The sequence below is a fragment of the Saimiri boliviensis genome, chromosome 1, assembly GCF_048565385.1.
Source record: "Saimiri boliviensis isolate mSaiBol1 chromosome 1, mSaiBol1.pri, whole genome shotgun sequence".
NCBI lineage: Eukaryota > Metazoa > Chordata > Mammalia > Primates > Cebidae > Saimiri > Saimiri boliviensis.
In genome coordinates this window covers 109,096,838-109,110,310 of record NC_133449.1, presented here as the reverse complement: position 1 = coordinate 109,110,310, position 13,473 = coordinate 109,096,838, and the positions used below count along the sequence as shown (strand labels likewise).

Here is a 13,473-nt window from a genome sequence, read left to right as displayed (position 1 = left end):
ATTTATAAGTTCCTGACATGCTGATGCCTTTTTTCAGAGATGTCATGTTCAGCAAGGAGGTAGTCTAGTCATAGTCTGCCTGCACTGGTGTTGCTGAGCTGCCGTGGGCTCTGCTCAGCTGCTGTGTGAACTTCCTTGCAGTTTTGTTTACAGAGGTAAAGTTAGTACTGTCTCAGTAATGGTGATCGGCCTCAGTAATCTGTAATATGATACTTAACCTTTCCTCAAGTGAAAGACTGAATTTTGTTCGTTACAATTCTAATAAAAGCATTACAATTTCCAACAGGTAAGACCTATTAGATACTCTAACTTGTTCTTGGAACAATGCAAAATTATTTATGTTTTGTTTTCCCCCTTAGGAGCTTACTCAAGTAAACTCTTATTCAAAAGTTACAAATGTAAGAAAAAATGTTCTTGGAAAAGATGTTCTGAAGCCCAGAGGATCCTTCAGGCATTTTTTCTTTCTTTCTTGAAACCCAATCTAAGTCGAAGATTTTCACCCTCCACGGTATTCTGGTGCTTTATCTTCTGCCATGCATTTTACACTATTTTATGTGTAAAAAGGGCCAATGGTTTAGAGAGGCTCAGTTACTATCAACATTGTAACTATTAATTAGAGAGAGTTTTCCAGGAATTATGCTCTATGATTTGCACAAAACAGTCTGATCCTTCAGACTAAGACTCACATCTATTTGTGCACAGATGAAAAAATTGGGGGCCCAGAAACCAAAAATAAATCAACAGCAGCAAAAGCAAAAATAAAAACAATGATCAAAGAAATGCTGCAATTATTCAACTCCAGAGTCTTTCAGAATTCCACCATGTTGCGTCTCCAGGAGGCTACAAGTGACGTTTTTATGCAGAGGTGTTCAAATAGAGGAACAAATCCCTATAACACTTGGCATCATTCTTTCGTTGCAGAAGTTATAAACAATAACTCAATTTGTGTTTTCTTTTGCATCTATAATTCAAGCATGAAGTCTTACCAGGAATCTTTCAAATCTTTACTGCAACAGGAATCCTACTCACCCCCCACCCCTTTAGATGCTGTTGAGTAGATTCTTCCTACCTCAGTTCAGCTCCTGCATCATGATGATCCAGAAGTATTGGCAGATACCTGCTGACTATTTCCTACCTTATTGATGGTCCAAATGAACAAATTGACATGGTCATGAAAACAGGAGCTGTGCCCCAACTTGTGAAGCTTCTAGGAGCTTCTGAATTACCAGTTGTGATTCTTTCATTAAGAGCCATAGGGAATATCGTCACTGGTACAAATGAGCAAACTCAGGTTGTGATCCATGCAGGAGCACTTGCCATCTTTCCCAGCCTTCTCCCCAACCCCAAAACTAACATTCAGAAGGAAGCTACATGACAATGTCAAACATCATTCTTGGCCATCAGGACCAGATACAGCAAGTTGTAAATCATGGATTAGTCCCATTCCTTGTCAACGTTGTCTCTAAGGAAGATTTTAAGACACAAAAGGAAATTGTATGGGCTGTGACCAGCTATACCAGTGGTGGAGCAGTTGAACAGATTGTGTACCTCATTGGTTTGTGTCATAATAAAACTCTTGATGAACCTCTTAACTGCAAAAGATACTAAGATTATTTTGGTTCCTCTGGATGCCATTTCAAATATCTTTCAGGTTGCAGAGAAACTAGGTGAAACTGAGAAACTTAGTATAATCATTGAAGAATGTGGAGGCTTATACAAAAAAAAATTGAAGCTCTACAAAACCAAGAAAATGAGTCTGTGTATAAAGGCTTCATTATGCTTAACTGAGGAGTATTTCTCTGTAGAGGAAGAGGAAGATCAAAGTGTTATGCCAGAAAATATCTCTGAAAGCTATACCTTTCAATGCAGGATGGGACTTCTGGGACCTTTAACTTTTAGATCGAGTAGCTGAGGCATCAACTTGTGGTGTACTATGTTTGGTATTTTGTCTTATTGTTTCTGTACTAAGAACTCTTTTTAAATGTGGTTTGTTATGGAGCTTTTTACACTGAAACTATACTTGAACGGTTCCAACTGTACATACTTGTATGGACAGATACTGTATGAAGCTTATCTTCTGACTAGGTTTCCTATTTCTACGTGGAATTTCATATCTTGTAGCATCCTGTAAATAAACATTAAAGTCCACCCTATTCTTTACTTCAAAATACATAATAAATAAACAATGAACGTCTGACATTTCTGCCAAGTCCCTGCAGGCTGTTTACATTCCTGTCTCTTTATCTTTCTTTACTCTCACGCTTCCTCTTATGCAGATTGCTCCAGCCACATGGTTTTCTTGAATATAGTGCCATCTTTTCTGCCATTTTTTTTTTCTTTTTTTTTTTGTCTAGAAAAAATTCCTCCTGGCTCTTCACATGGTTGGCTCTTTTTCAGCATAAACACAATTTTTTTTCAGAGAGGCTTTCCCTGATGTCTTAGGTCAGATTTGTCAGATGATGACTTGTAGAGTAACCAACCATCTCAGTTTGCTTGGGATTGCCCTAGTGTGTGCTCACAGTCTTGGGCAAACTGAGACAGTGGGTCGCCATAGATCTGTTAGGGAAGAGCTCCCAAGGGGTTTCTGCCAAAAGTGTGGGGGAAGTAAGAAAGGAAAGAAGATACCAAAGCTCAATGGAAGCTCGAACTCGATCACATAAGAGAAATATAGAGCGTAAAGTAAACTCGGAGTTTTTCCCCAGTGGAATCAAGAGCTTTAAGCTTTTATAATCCCATGGAAGGTGCCCCTAATGTTTAGCGGGTTGCCTGGCAGTGGCCATGAAGGAAGTAAATTTTCAGGAAGGTCCTTTTTTTTTTTTTTTTCCCGTAGTAATTTAGGTAAAGAATTACATTAGTCCAAAGGCAGATTTCCAAAGAAAAGTATAGATATGGGTCATTAGAAGCAAAGGCACACTGAAGCTGGAGAGAAGAACACAAAAACAATCTTTTCCCATTGGAAACACCTTTCTTTCTTCAGTTTATGTTCATTGCTTTACTATCTTCAAGACACATTTGATATGTGTCTTGACATTATATGACATTATCATATGACATTATATATAGATACATAGATATATGTATGTATCCATATCCACATTCATGTTCAAATCTATCTATATTCATTTATATATCGATGTGGGAATATTTTAATTACTCTTTTCTCCTGCTAACTATTAGCTCCAAGAAATCGGCAATCCTATTTATCCTGTTCACTATCCAATATGTGACAATTGTTCAATAAATTCTGGAAAAAACAATACATTAGTTCACTTAGTAAACTGTAGTATTTCCGCAGAATTAAGTAGCAGCATAGTCTTTGACTTAACTGCTTTATCTCAATTCTAATGTACCTGTTTATTTTCCATCTCTTTTTATTTTCTACAGTTGTATTGAAAAAAATACAGTTTCTGCCCAGCCATTCTTTAAACCTTCCTTTCTTTTTGTTTGCTCCTATTTATTTTCCTTTAAAAATATTGTCACTCAGACAGTAGAGGTTAATCCTAAGAGAATAAGCTCTGGAGCATTTTAGAGTGCATAATTTTGGAACTTATATCTGCCACTTGCTACGTGTATGACTTTGTGTTAATTTTACTCAACCATAAAATGAGGGATATAGAGCCCATCTCACGAGGTTATAATGAGAGTTAAATAAATTAATATTTTTATAAGCAATTAGATGGTGCCTAGTACATAAAAAAACACTTAAATATTATCTACTGCCAATCATTGATAAAATATTGATTTTCTACCTTGAGTTTGTGTCATTGTGGATTATAGTTTTATTCTAGTCTGTTATTTTGTCATCTTACTAAAATTGTATTTATAAAACCAGATTTCTCAATAAGTATTAGAGTAAATTTATCATTGAAAAACACACACAGTCTTACACTCACATTCTTAAGACACAAAATGTAAAAAGTTTTTATGTAGTTTATCAACCTCTTGGGAGAAGCTTGTTCAGAATTCACTGAAATAACTCTGAGGTCTCAAATGAGATGGTGAACAGAGTGATAGATTGTTGTCTTCTCATTTTAGTCAGGCACTTAGAATTCCCTTGATAGTTTACTACAGCTAAGATGATTTTATTTGTTATATGAGAAATGCATCACTGTGATTACTTAAAAATGTTTTTGCTTTGCTAGTTCTAAAGATTGGTATACTTTTTCTATGACTCTTCATAATGTAATTGTGAAAAGCTTTATTTTTAAAAATTTTATACAATGTATATAATGCTCTAGAGCATAAATAACATTTTCACTCTTTGAGCATACTATTTGTATTTGAATAGTAAATGAGCAGACTTATTAGCATATTAACATAACTATTAATTATGTAACACCATTGGATGCTGATGGCATCGCACTAGATCCTTTTGAAAACATATGTACTTTAATATATAGATTATAAATATTTGAGAAGCTGTATTAGTGTACTATTTGTGGTTGAAGAACTTAGAGACAGAGTGCCTACTCCACCTCTATCTGTGAGAGTTTAACAAGTCATGACTTCTGTTCGTGTTTCAATTTCCCCATCTGTAAAATGGAGATGATGATAGCATTTATTGTTAGGGTTGTTATAAATTTTAAATGGTTAAATTCATGGAAATAATTGAAGTGGCATAGCATAGCACTTGGCACATAGCAAGTATAACTTAATATGCAGTCATTTTTATTAATATATTAAAATCCTCTGGAATTTATTTTATTCATTTGCAGTATGAGACAAATGGGCTGAGAGCACTCCTCTGTATATATATTTCTTAGAAAAGTGAATTTCCTGTGGTCCATTTCTGATTTTTTTTTATTCTTAAAAACAAGCTATATAAGTAAAGAGTGTGCTATAGAATCATAAGCTTTGGGATCTAATATTGACTTTACATTATTAGTTATGTGCCCTTGAGAAATATACTCTCTCTGTGGTTCAATTTTACGATCTCCAGAAAAATATAATAATAACTTCATAAAAGAGTGGTTATGAGATTTAAATAAAATGACATTAAAACAGCAGAAATTAACAAACTTCGATGAAAAAGTTTTACATATAATTTTTGATCAATGAAGATATATTCATTTTTTTTTAATTTTTGAAGTTTAATTTTTATTACTGATATACTTGTATTTCCCTTAGAAGCATATCATTTTTAGTTAGTGTTCATAAAATGTTTAAAAACCTTGATAACTCCATCCAATCTCTGGAGTTATTTTCCTAGCCTAATATTTTAAAATGAGAATAGCAAATAAAATTAACTCCATTTGCCAACATCAATCTGCTGGTAGTGTCTGCCTGGCAAAGCAGTAAGTTGAGGATTCTGAGGTCCTACTTGAAGAGACTGTTGTGAGTCACTATACCTGCTGTGACTGTGGAGGGAACCTTTTTTGTTGCCCTTAGATTACAAAGTATGATTTTGCTATTAATAGCAAAGAAAGTCAGAAATTCTGGAAGGGATTTTGGTCCAAAGAGTTATAGCTAGAAGAAGGACTTAAGTTCAGTGAATTTTTTTGCTTTGAAAACCTCTCCAGTGGATTTGTAAGGTGGCTAATTGAGAATAAGACTGAGGCATCCAGGAAACTGTCTAAACCCATTGTCATATTTCAAGTTCTGCTCATCTTGCTGTGGACAGTTACAACATTTACTAAACCCAGAAACACAAAAAGAAAATACTTGAAAAAAAATCTACTACTTTGATGATTTCTGTAGAAGCCTTTGGCTTTTCCATAAATATATTTTACTGCCAAATTACATTTTACTTAATTCCTTCATGACATGCTTTAAAATAAATTCTTTAGAATGGAGTGGTAGTAATTTTTAATATCAATCTGCAAATACATTTTTAAAGATCTCAGAAAAACTCCACTTTTTATGCTGAAATTCATTTGCTGATGATTGAAGCTCAAAACTTAAATATGGTATTTAAGAGCCTGGTAAACACATTCCAACAAATACATGTATAAGCCAATTATATCTTTATGCCTCATTGATCAGTATGTGAAGAGCTGGGCTGAGAGAATATCTGTATCTAATTTGTACATTGTAACTTTAAATTCTTTTCTAAAGAGCCTTATATAAACAGGAATGGTTGCCTTTTCAGAACATGCTTTAATTTAAATTCTAATAGAGTTTAAATACGTTATCCTCCCACCACCCTGCCACTTCTCCAAACCTTCACTTTTCCCACCACCATCCAATTTTTATCATTGTTGGATCCATGATGACACTCTTACTCTCAAGAATTTGATAACCTTTTTGCTCCAAATTAAATTAGAAAACCAAAGAAAATTCTATGTAGTTGAAACAGTTATTCATTAACAAATAAGGAGGTCAATGGAGACAGCATAACCTAGCTAAAATTGAAACAATGGAACTAGGAAAGACAATGTAATAGGACCAAAAGGTGCTTAGATCATAGGTATTTTAATAGGACTACGATTGGAAGGGTGTAAAGGTTTTTTGTTGTTGGTGGTGGTGGTGGTGGTTGTGGTGGTGGTGGTAATGGGCGGATGTTGTTAAATTTTGTGGGTTGGAGTACAGCTAATGTATGAACTATTATTATATGTCGGACATTGTGCCCATGTTTTGTTTATATTATTCAATTTAATTAATCCTCAAAAATGCTATCAGAAGTTCTAGTAGGGTTTGGTGCGATGGCTGAGGTCTGTAATCCCAGCACTCTGGAAGGCCAAGGCAGGCCTTGAGTTCAGGAGTTTGGGACCGGCCTGGGCAACATAGCCAAAACTCACTTCTACAAACAAAAATACAAAGGTTAGTTAAGCATGGTGGCATGTGCTTCTAGTCCCAGCTATTTGGGAGGCTGAGGCAGGAGGATCATTTGAGCCTGGGATGTGGCAGTTTCAGTGAGCCAAGACAGTGCCATTGCATTCCAGCATGGGCAACAGAGCAAGAGGAGACCTGTCTAAAAAACAAAGATTCATTAAATTATTTTTACCTCCTATTGACAAGGAAACTTAGATTTATAAATAACATGAAATACCCGTGGAAAGAAAGGAAAAATAGTGGGCTGCGTAAAGAGAGACAAGGATCTTTTCTCAAGAACCGTCAGGAATTTCCGTGGGTACAATATTCAGAATGATTAGCCCTTCCCCACTTAATTTGAGTCTGTAGGTCCTACTTGTGAAAATATAATTGAGAAGAATATTTGATAGGACTAATTAAAGCCACCTGCCAACATTGGCCAGGTTGGGTGGGATTACCTTAATTGACAGCCCTGAACATGGTAACAAATAAGGGAGTGGAAAAACGCACACACACAAAAGAGTAAAAATGATATTCTAAATGAGACCTCTGGACATCTACTAATAATTTATATAAGATGGTACCCATTATAGTTTTTGGATGAAGTAGAAAAACTCTCGGGTTTTTGTCTATTTTATTATATGTTATCAAAAAGACTTCTCTTTTCTCCAACTACAGATAAATTTTAATGTTTCTTTCACTCTGTCATCCTAAGACCAATATTATATAAAGAGATATGGGATAAATGTCCTATCAACAAATAATACGCATTGCTGTCTATGTTTGACAATTATATGGACAGCAGAAAGCACAGGACCCAGGTCCACAAGGGCTCTAGATTACAGCACTGCTTTTTGCTATATTGCACACTAACTCTGTGCCTTTAAGGAGATCACTTAGTCACCTTCAAAACTCTATTTCCTTATCCATAAAATGAGAGTAATTATAGCCCTTTACTCAGTACTGGCGGAGGAGCCAATGTATGCAAAGCAATTAGCACTTTGCCTAGTGCATAATGTCCCCCTGGTATCTACAAAACTATTTGGACGGCATGAGAGAAAGCAAGGTGCTCAATCTTGGGGGAAACCTCAACTCAATACATTGATCCAAATTAAGCAATGATTTGGCCTGAAAAATCAATACCTGAAGCAAAAACTCAGAATACTTTATTTCTTTTGACTCCGGTGTCTATTGCATAGCAAGTCTTTAGAATTAGTCTAAGACTATCAGCATTCATATACATCATTTCAGCCAGACAGTCAAAATGTCAAAGCCTCTCTTTAACTGTGTATAGCCTGTTAAGTAAAGCAGTGCCAGGTGTCATTAATAGCCATCAAGGAAGAAAAAGGTTGTTACAAACTAGCATCCCCAGGGAAACATGCTGTAAAATGGATTGTCAAGCAGCCCTATAAATAATCTATATTAACTACATCTTCACCTGAGTTGGAGAGAAGCCCAACCTTATTGTAAATTACATCCAAAAACCCATCCCCAAAACAGAAAGGCTATAATCTCTTCTCGCGAGCTAATATATTATTAGATATTAATTTGTCAAGTTTAGGGCAGAGTAATAATTTAAATGAGTGAGGAAAAACAGTTACCTTGCTTAATTGAAACAGAGAATAAATATTCTCTGAAAACAGTCTGACCCTCTTTCTTTGTTCCCTGCTTTCATTCCAAAATCCCTCCATGATCCAAGATTCTGCATTGTGTCTGCTAGAAATGGTGAGCTCTGGCGATCTCAGTAACATTATACAAATTCTTCCTGAAAGAAATGGGCTTATCCTCAGAAACATCCCAGGTCAGTGTCTGGGGAAAATGGAGTTTTGCTATCAAGGTGTATATCTAAATCTGACACTGAAATTCGCATCTTTTTGGGAAGGTTTCTTGTTGTTCTATTTGGGTTGAAAAATCTTTTTTCATGTTGAATAACAATGTTGAAAAGAACAAGCTATGTTAAAAGAGAGACCTGGAAATACACTGTTAAACTGTTTCCAATAATGAGAGAAATAAAGAAGCACTTTGAGACTTTTAAGTCTTTCTCCTTCCCTCCACCATTAAATCTCCAAAGTGCCTAAAATTCTTAGATCTCTTGTGAATGTAAATGGTCGTTGAGGACTGGAGAGGGAGAAACTCTTTTTCTCTGCTGAGTGATTACCCCAGTGGGGAAGTTTGGAAATGGAAATTAACCTCTCTCCTGCTTATATGTGGCTGTTTCTGTGTGCATGGTATTTTTACTTATAACCCTTGCAACAAGGTCTGACATTTCCAAAAACAAGAATGTTACTTTCAATTTGTCTCAGACGTCATCTAATATTTTTGGTTGTTTGAAAAAAAAGTCACTTGGGCTGCAGTTTCTTTCTAGTGTCAGTGATATGGAGAAATGCCATATCAACAAATAATATTCATTGCCATCTATGTTTAACAACAATGAAAATGATAACAGAAAGCACAGGACCCATCTCCAATTATCAGAGAAAACTCTTGATAGAAAAGAAGTCCTTAAATGTATTTCATGTAAAAAGTACAGTTGGTTATTTAAAGAATGAAAGACATCGTCACCTCTTAGAGTAGCTAGAACACAGCACTATTTCCTACGTATGCCATTACAAATGTAATGAGTAATGACAAGTGGTTTTAGGAACAAAATCACTAACCTTAACCTAAAAAGGAACATTGTTCTACCTTGATATCCTCAAAAGTTGTTCCCAGTCTCATTGATGTATTTTAATTCAACTTAACACAATACAAAACATAACTCACTTTTTTAAGATTTACAGCATTTCCTCCCTAAATTATTAGCTCTAAGTTTACTTTTTATTTTTCATGGCATCTGACAACATTCCTCTTAAAAATGATTCTAACACCTTTCCAGAAACGTGACAATAAAGTAAAAAATAACGTTATGGCACCACCTAGTGACCGAATAGATATTTTTTCTTTTTTGGCATTCAGCTCAAAAGCATGTATTTCTATTGATTATGTAAAGCTATGTGTACTTGTAGCAAATGGGCAGCTAGAAATGATTTCTTTATACTATTACCCATGGATGAATCAAATTGATCTCAATGAACTAAAATTTCAAAAATAATTTCCTACCTTGTAGAGTAAAAGTGTTTTATAAGCGGGTTGATGATTTTGGAGCTAACCTTGTTCTGCTAGATACAAGTGAAATTATTGTAGGTAATGAAACAGGTAATGAAATTACTATACACTCATATTTTGAACTAAGTAAGACAAATCTATTTTTAGAACATGTTTTCATAAACAAATGAACTTTTTCTTTGTATAGCAACATTGAAAAAGCTGATTTTCTCATACAAGTAATTAAGATTACTTAAGTGACAATTATCAGGTTTTTACAAAACCTGAAAATTTTGGTAAAAGAAAATAAATACCTCTTATACTACCAGATATAAATATTAATTTATTACATGGCTATGCATTCTCATTGTCAATAGGTGTGATGGTTAATACTGTCAACTTGATTGGATTGAAGGATACAAAGTATTGATCCAGGGTATGTTTGTGAGGGTGTTGCCAAAAGAGATTAATATTTGAGTCAGTGGGCTGGGGAAGGCAGACCCATCCTTAATCTGGTGGGCACAATCTAATCCCCTCCCAGGGAATATAAAGCAGGTAGAAAAATGTGAAAAAGAGAGGCTGGCCTAGTCTCCCAGCCTATATCTGTCTTCTGTGCTGGGTGCTTCCTGTCCTCAAATATTGGACTCCAAGTTCTTCAGGTTTGGGATTCAGTCTGCCTCTCCTTGCTCCTCAGCTTGCAGACAGCCTATTATGGGACCTTGTGATCCTGTAAGTTAATACTTAATAAACTCCCCTTTATCTCTCTCTATCTCTCTCTCTTCTATTAGTTCTGTCGCCCTAGAGAACCCTAATACAATAGTTACGTATTGTTTGACATTATAATGTGCAAATTAATTTATAGCTTATTTCTTAAATTCACAGATGTCTCATAACTTATTTTATCAATTTCTTATTTTTCTAAAATTAGATTGAATGTTACATAGGAATGCATTGCATTTGTGGGGGGTGTGTGTGTGTGTGTGTGTGTGTGTGTATGTCTAAAAGTTTGAGTTATCAAAGTATTAACTTACCTTTCTCTTCGAAATGCAGTGTATTCTGTTTGCAGTGGGAAGGAGAATTTACAGAATGAAACTTGCTAAAATCATGCTAAAACTAGAGCCTTTGGCTATGAAAGAGTCCGAGTAGATTATGCTATGAATAAACGAAATATGTAGGAGTGCTCCTAAGCATGAAGGACATTTAAGAATAAATTCTTACTGAGGATACTGAATTTTATACTTTACCTAACATTGACATCAGAATTTGACTGTAATAGTGAAGAAGTATCTATCAGAAAAAATTAATCTATTTAAAATAAAACTACAAAATAAAAACAAAATTGTAGGTTTAAAAAATCATGTTTATAAAAATAATATTTCAAAAGGAGGAAATGATTGATTCTAGACTTTGTAAAAAAATACCATATATTTTTCTGTAGTATTTATTAATATAAATAGGCATAAAAGCTCATCATTGGTTGCTGATATTTATCTCCAGTCTCTTTTTTCTACGGAACTGGCAGTACCCTTCACCAGTGTGGAAAACGGAGTTGTTCTGCAAGATAAGATAATTAATTTGTCTTTGTGTCAGTGCAGACCATGCCTCTCACCATCTACACTGGGCCTGCTTCAAGATCTTCATTCTGAACCACAAAATGTACTTACTCAAGTACAATGTTTAAGTAACTAATCTGTATCAATCGATGTTCATGGAAGACCTCACGAATGTCTAGATTCTCTTCAAATTCCTGGTTGCTGAGTTTATATGTTAATTCTGGCAGAACCTTTGTGACTTGACTCTTTGCATGTAAGTGTCACTGAAGGTGAGATTCTCTTCTATAATCACAAAGATACTGGTAGTGAAGAGAGAATTGCTTCAAACACCTATTGAAGATGAACAGTAATATATAAGTGCAAAATTCAAAAAAATTATAATATAGAATCAATATCATTTTCAATAGGGCTCCATTAAAGTCTTTCCAGAATCAGTGATATAGTAGTGAATAATGCTTCATGATTTTAGGTTCCCATCTGTCTACAAAGTTTGATATTTCTTCAGTGCACTAAGTACCTTCTTTCATTCTGGTCTTCAAATATGTAATTGTTGGGTTTTGGTTCTTGGATGCATTTATTCAAAGTGTTTTCATTTTAGAAACTTTTAGGGTAGCTGTGCTGCTTTCTCAACAACAGAAATTAAACTCCCTAAGATTCAGTAAAGATTTTATGAACAAATCAGGGCAATACCATTGCCCATGAAAATGGCTGATGCCTGGGAATTTGAGGAACAAATTTTAGTGTTCTGAGTAGATGCCATGGTGATCATATAAAGGACGTTTGAAGCATAAGGGAATAGTTTGAATACAAAATTATGCCCAGCATTGGAAAAACATGTCTCTCATTGCAAATCTCAGAAATGAGTAGGCACCAAGAAGTGTTCCACAGAAACAGACTCAAAGGCAAACCTGGTACTTTAAACTTTTTATCAAGTTCACTGCTTTCACTGAGACAAGTGAGAACACTGAGTCAAAAGGAAAATCCATGGTGTCTGAAAGCACTCAATTGTAATAAAACCGGTACCAGAAAACTAAGAAGTCACCATAGCATAGCAGTTGAATAAACAAATTAGACAGCTAAAGACAAACTTGATTTGAATACCAGGCTTCATAGCCTTTAGTTCTGAAAACTTTGAAAATATATTTTATCCTTAAGATCTTCAGTTTCTTTATTTATTGAAATACATTTAGTGATAATACCAGTAGCTGAGAGAATTGTGCTAATTAAATGAGATAATACAGGAAAAGTTCTTGGCACAGATACTAACGTCTAATAATTGAACAATTAAATTTAACCAGTAATGGAACCTGCTCTATAGGCTCTCATTACCGGTTCCTTCCCATTGCGCTACAGTAACTGTGCAAAACAACTAATATTAAACACGCATTTGAAAAAAAAGAAGCCCAATGTCTGCACGGAGGTTCTAGCAAAATATAATAAACTATTTGGTGAGATTGCATAGCATGGACTGAATTGGATATTCTCATAACTTGGCCTAAAGAACAACTGAAGCTGGCTTTTTTTTTTTCCATTTTGTTGTCATTATCATTGTTGTTATTTTCTAGAATAAGTAATGGAAACATTGCCTACTTTAGGAATATCATGGAGGCACATGGATATTATTAAGAGGACCTTCAAATAACTGAGTTTTGTAAGCTACCAGTAAAGAGCACTACACTAACTGGAAGCCATATTTCTGCCTCAACAACAAACAATCAATACAAAACAAAGCAAAGTAAGAGCAGAATTAGTAGATCAACAGGAAGGAAGATGTCAGCAAAGGGGTTAAAGTACTTTTTCCACAATTAGGGAGTGTTTCTGCAAGTGCCTGCTACCTTGTTCCTTACCGGAAGAACTCAAAGGACAGTGGACCAGATTCACATCAACTGTAGACTGGCTGCAAGTTTCTCAGAACCATAAGATAAAGGGAAAAGGACTCAAAGTCACCAGCAAGGTGGGATCCTTGCCTGAAAAGACGATTCGGGATAATTCTACTGGGGCAGAAATTAAAGAGGATGCCTGACTACTTTTGAGACTGTTGCACATTTAGAATACTTGCAACAAATAGTCTGAGGCCAAGTGCTCC

General features: G+C 35.0%; 1 pseudogene; it reads left to right on the top strand.

The window, feature by feature from the left end:
• The first annotated feature begins 974 nt into the window (after positions 1–974).
• On the top strand, positions 975–1,899 carry LOC101044310 (importin subunit alpha-1 pseudogene; annotated as a pseudogene).
• Positions 1,900–13,473: the final 11,574 nt, after the last annotated feature.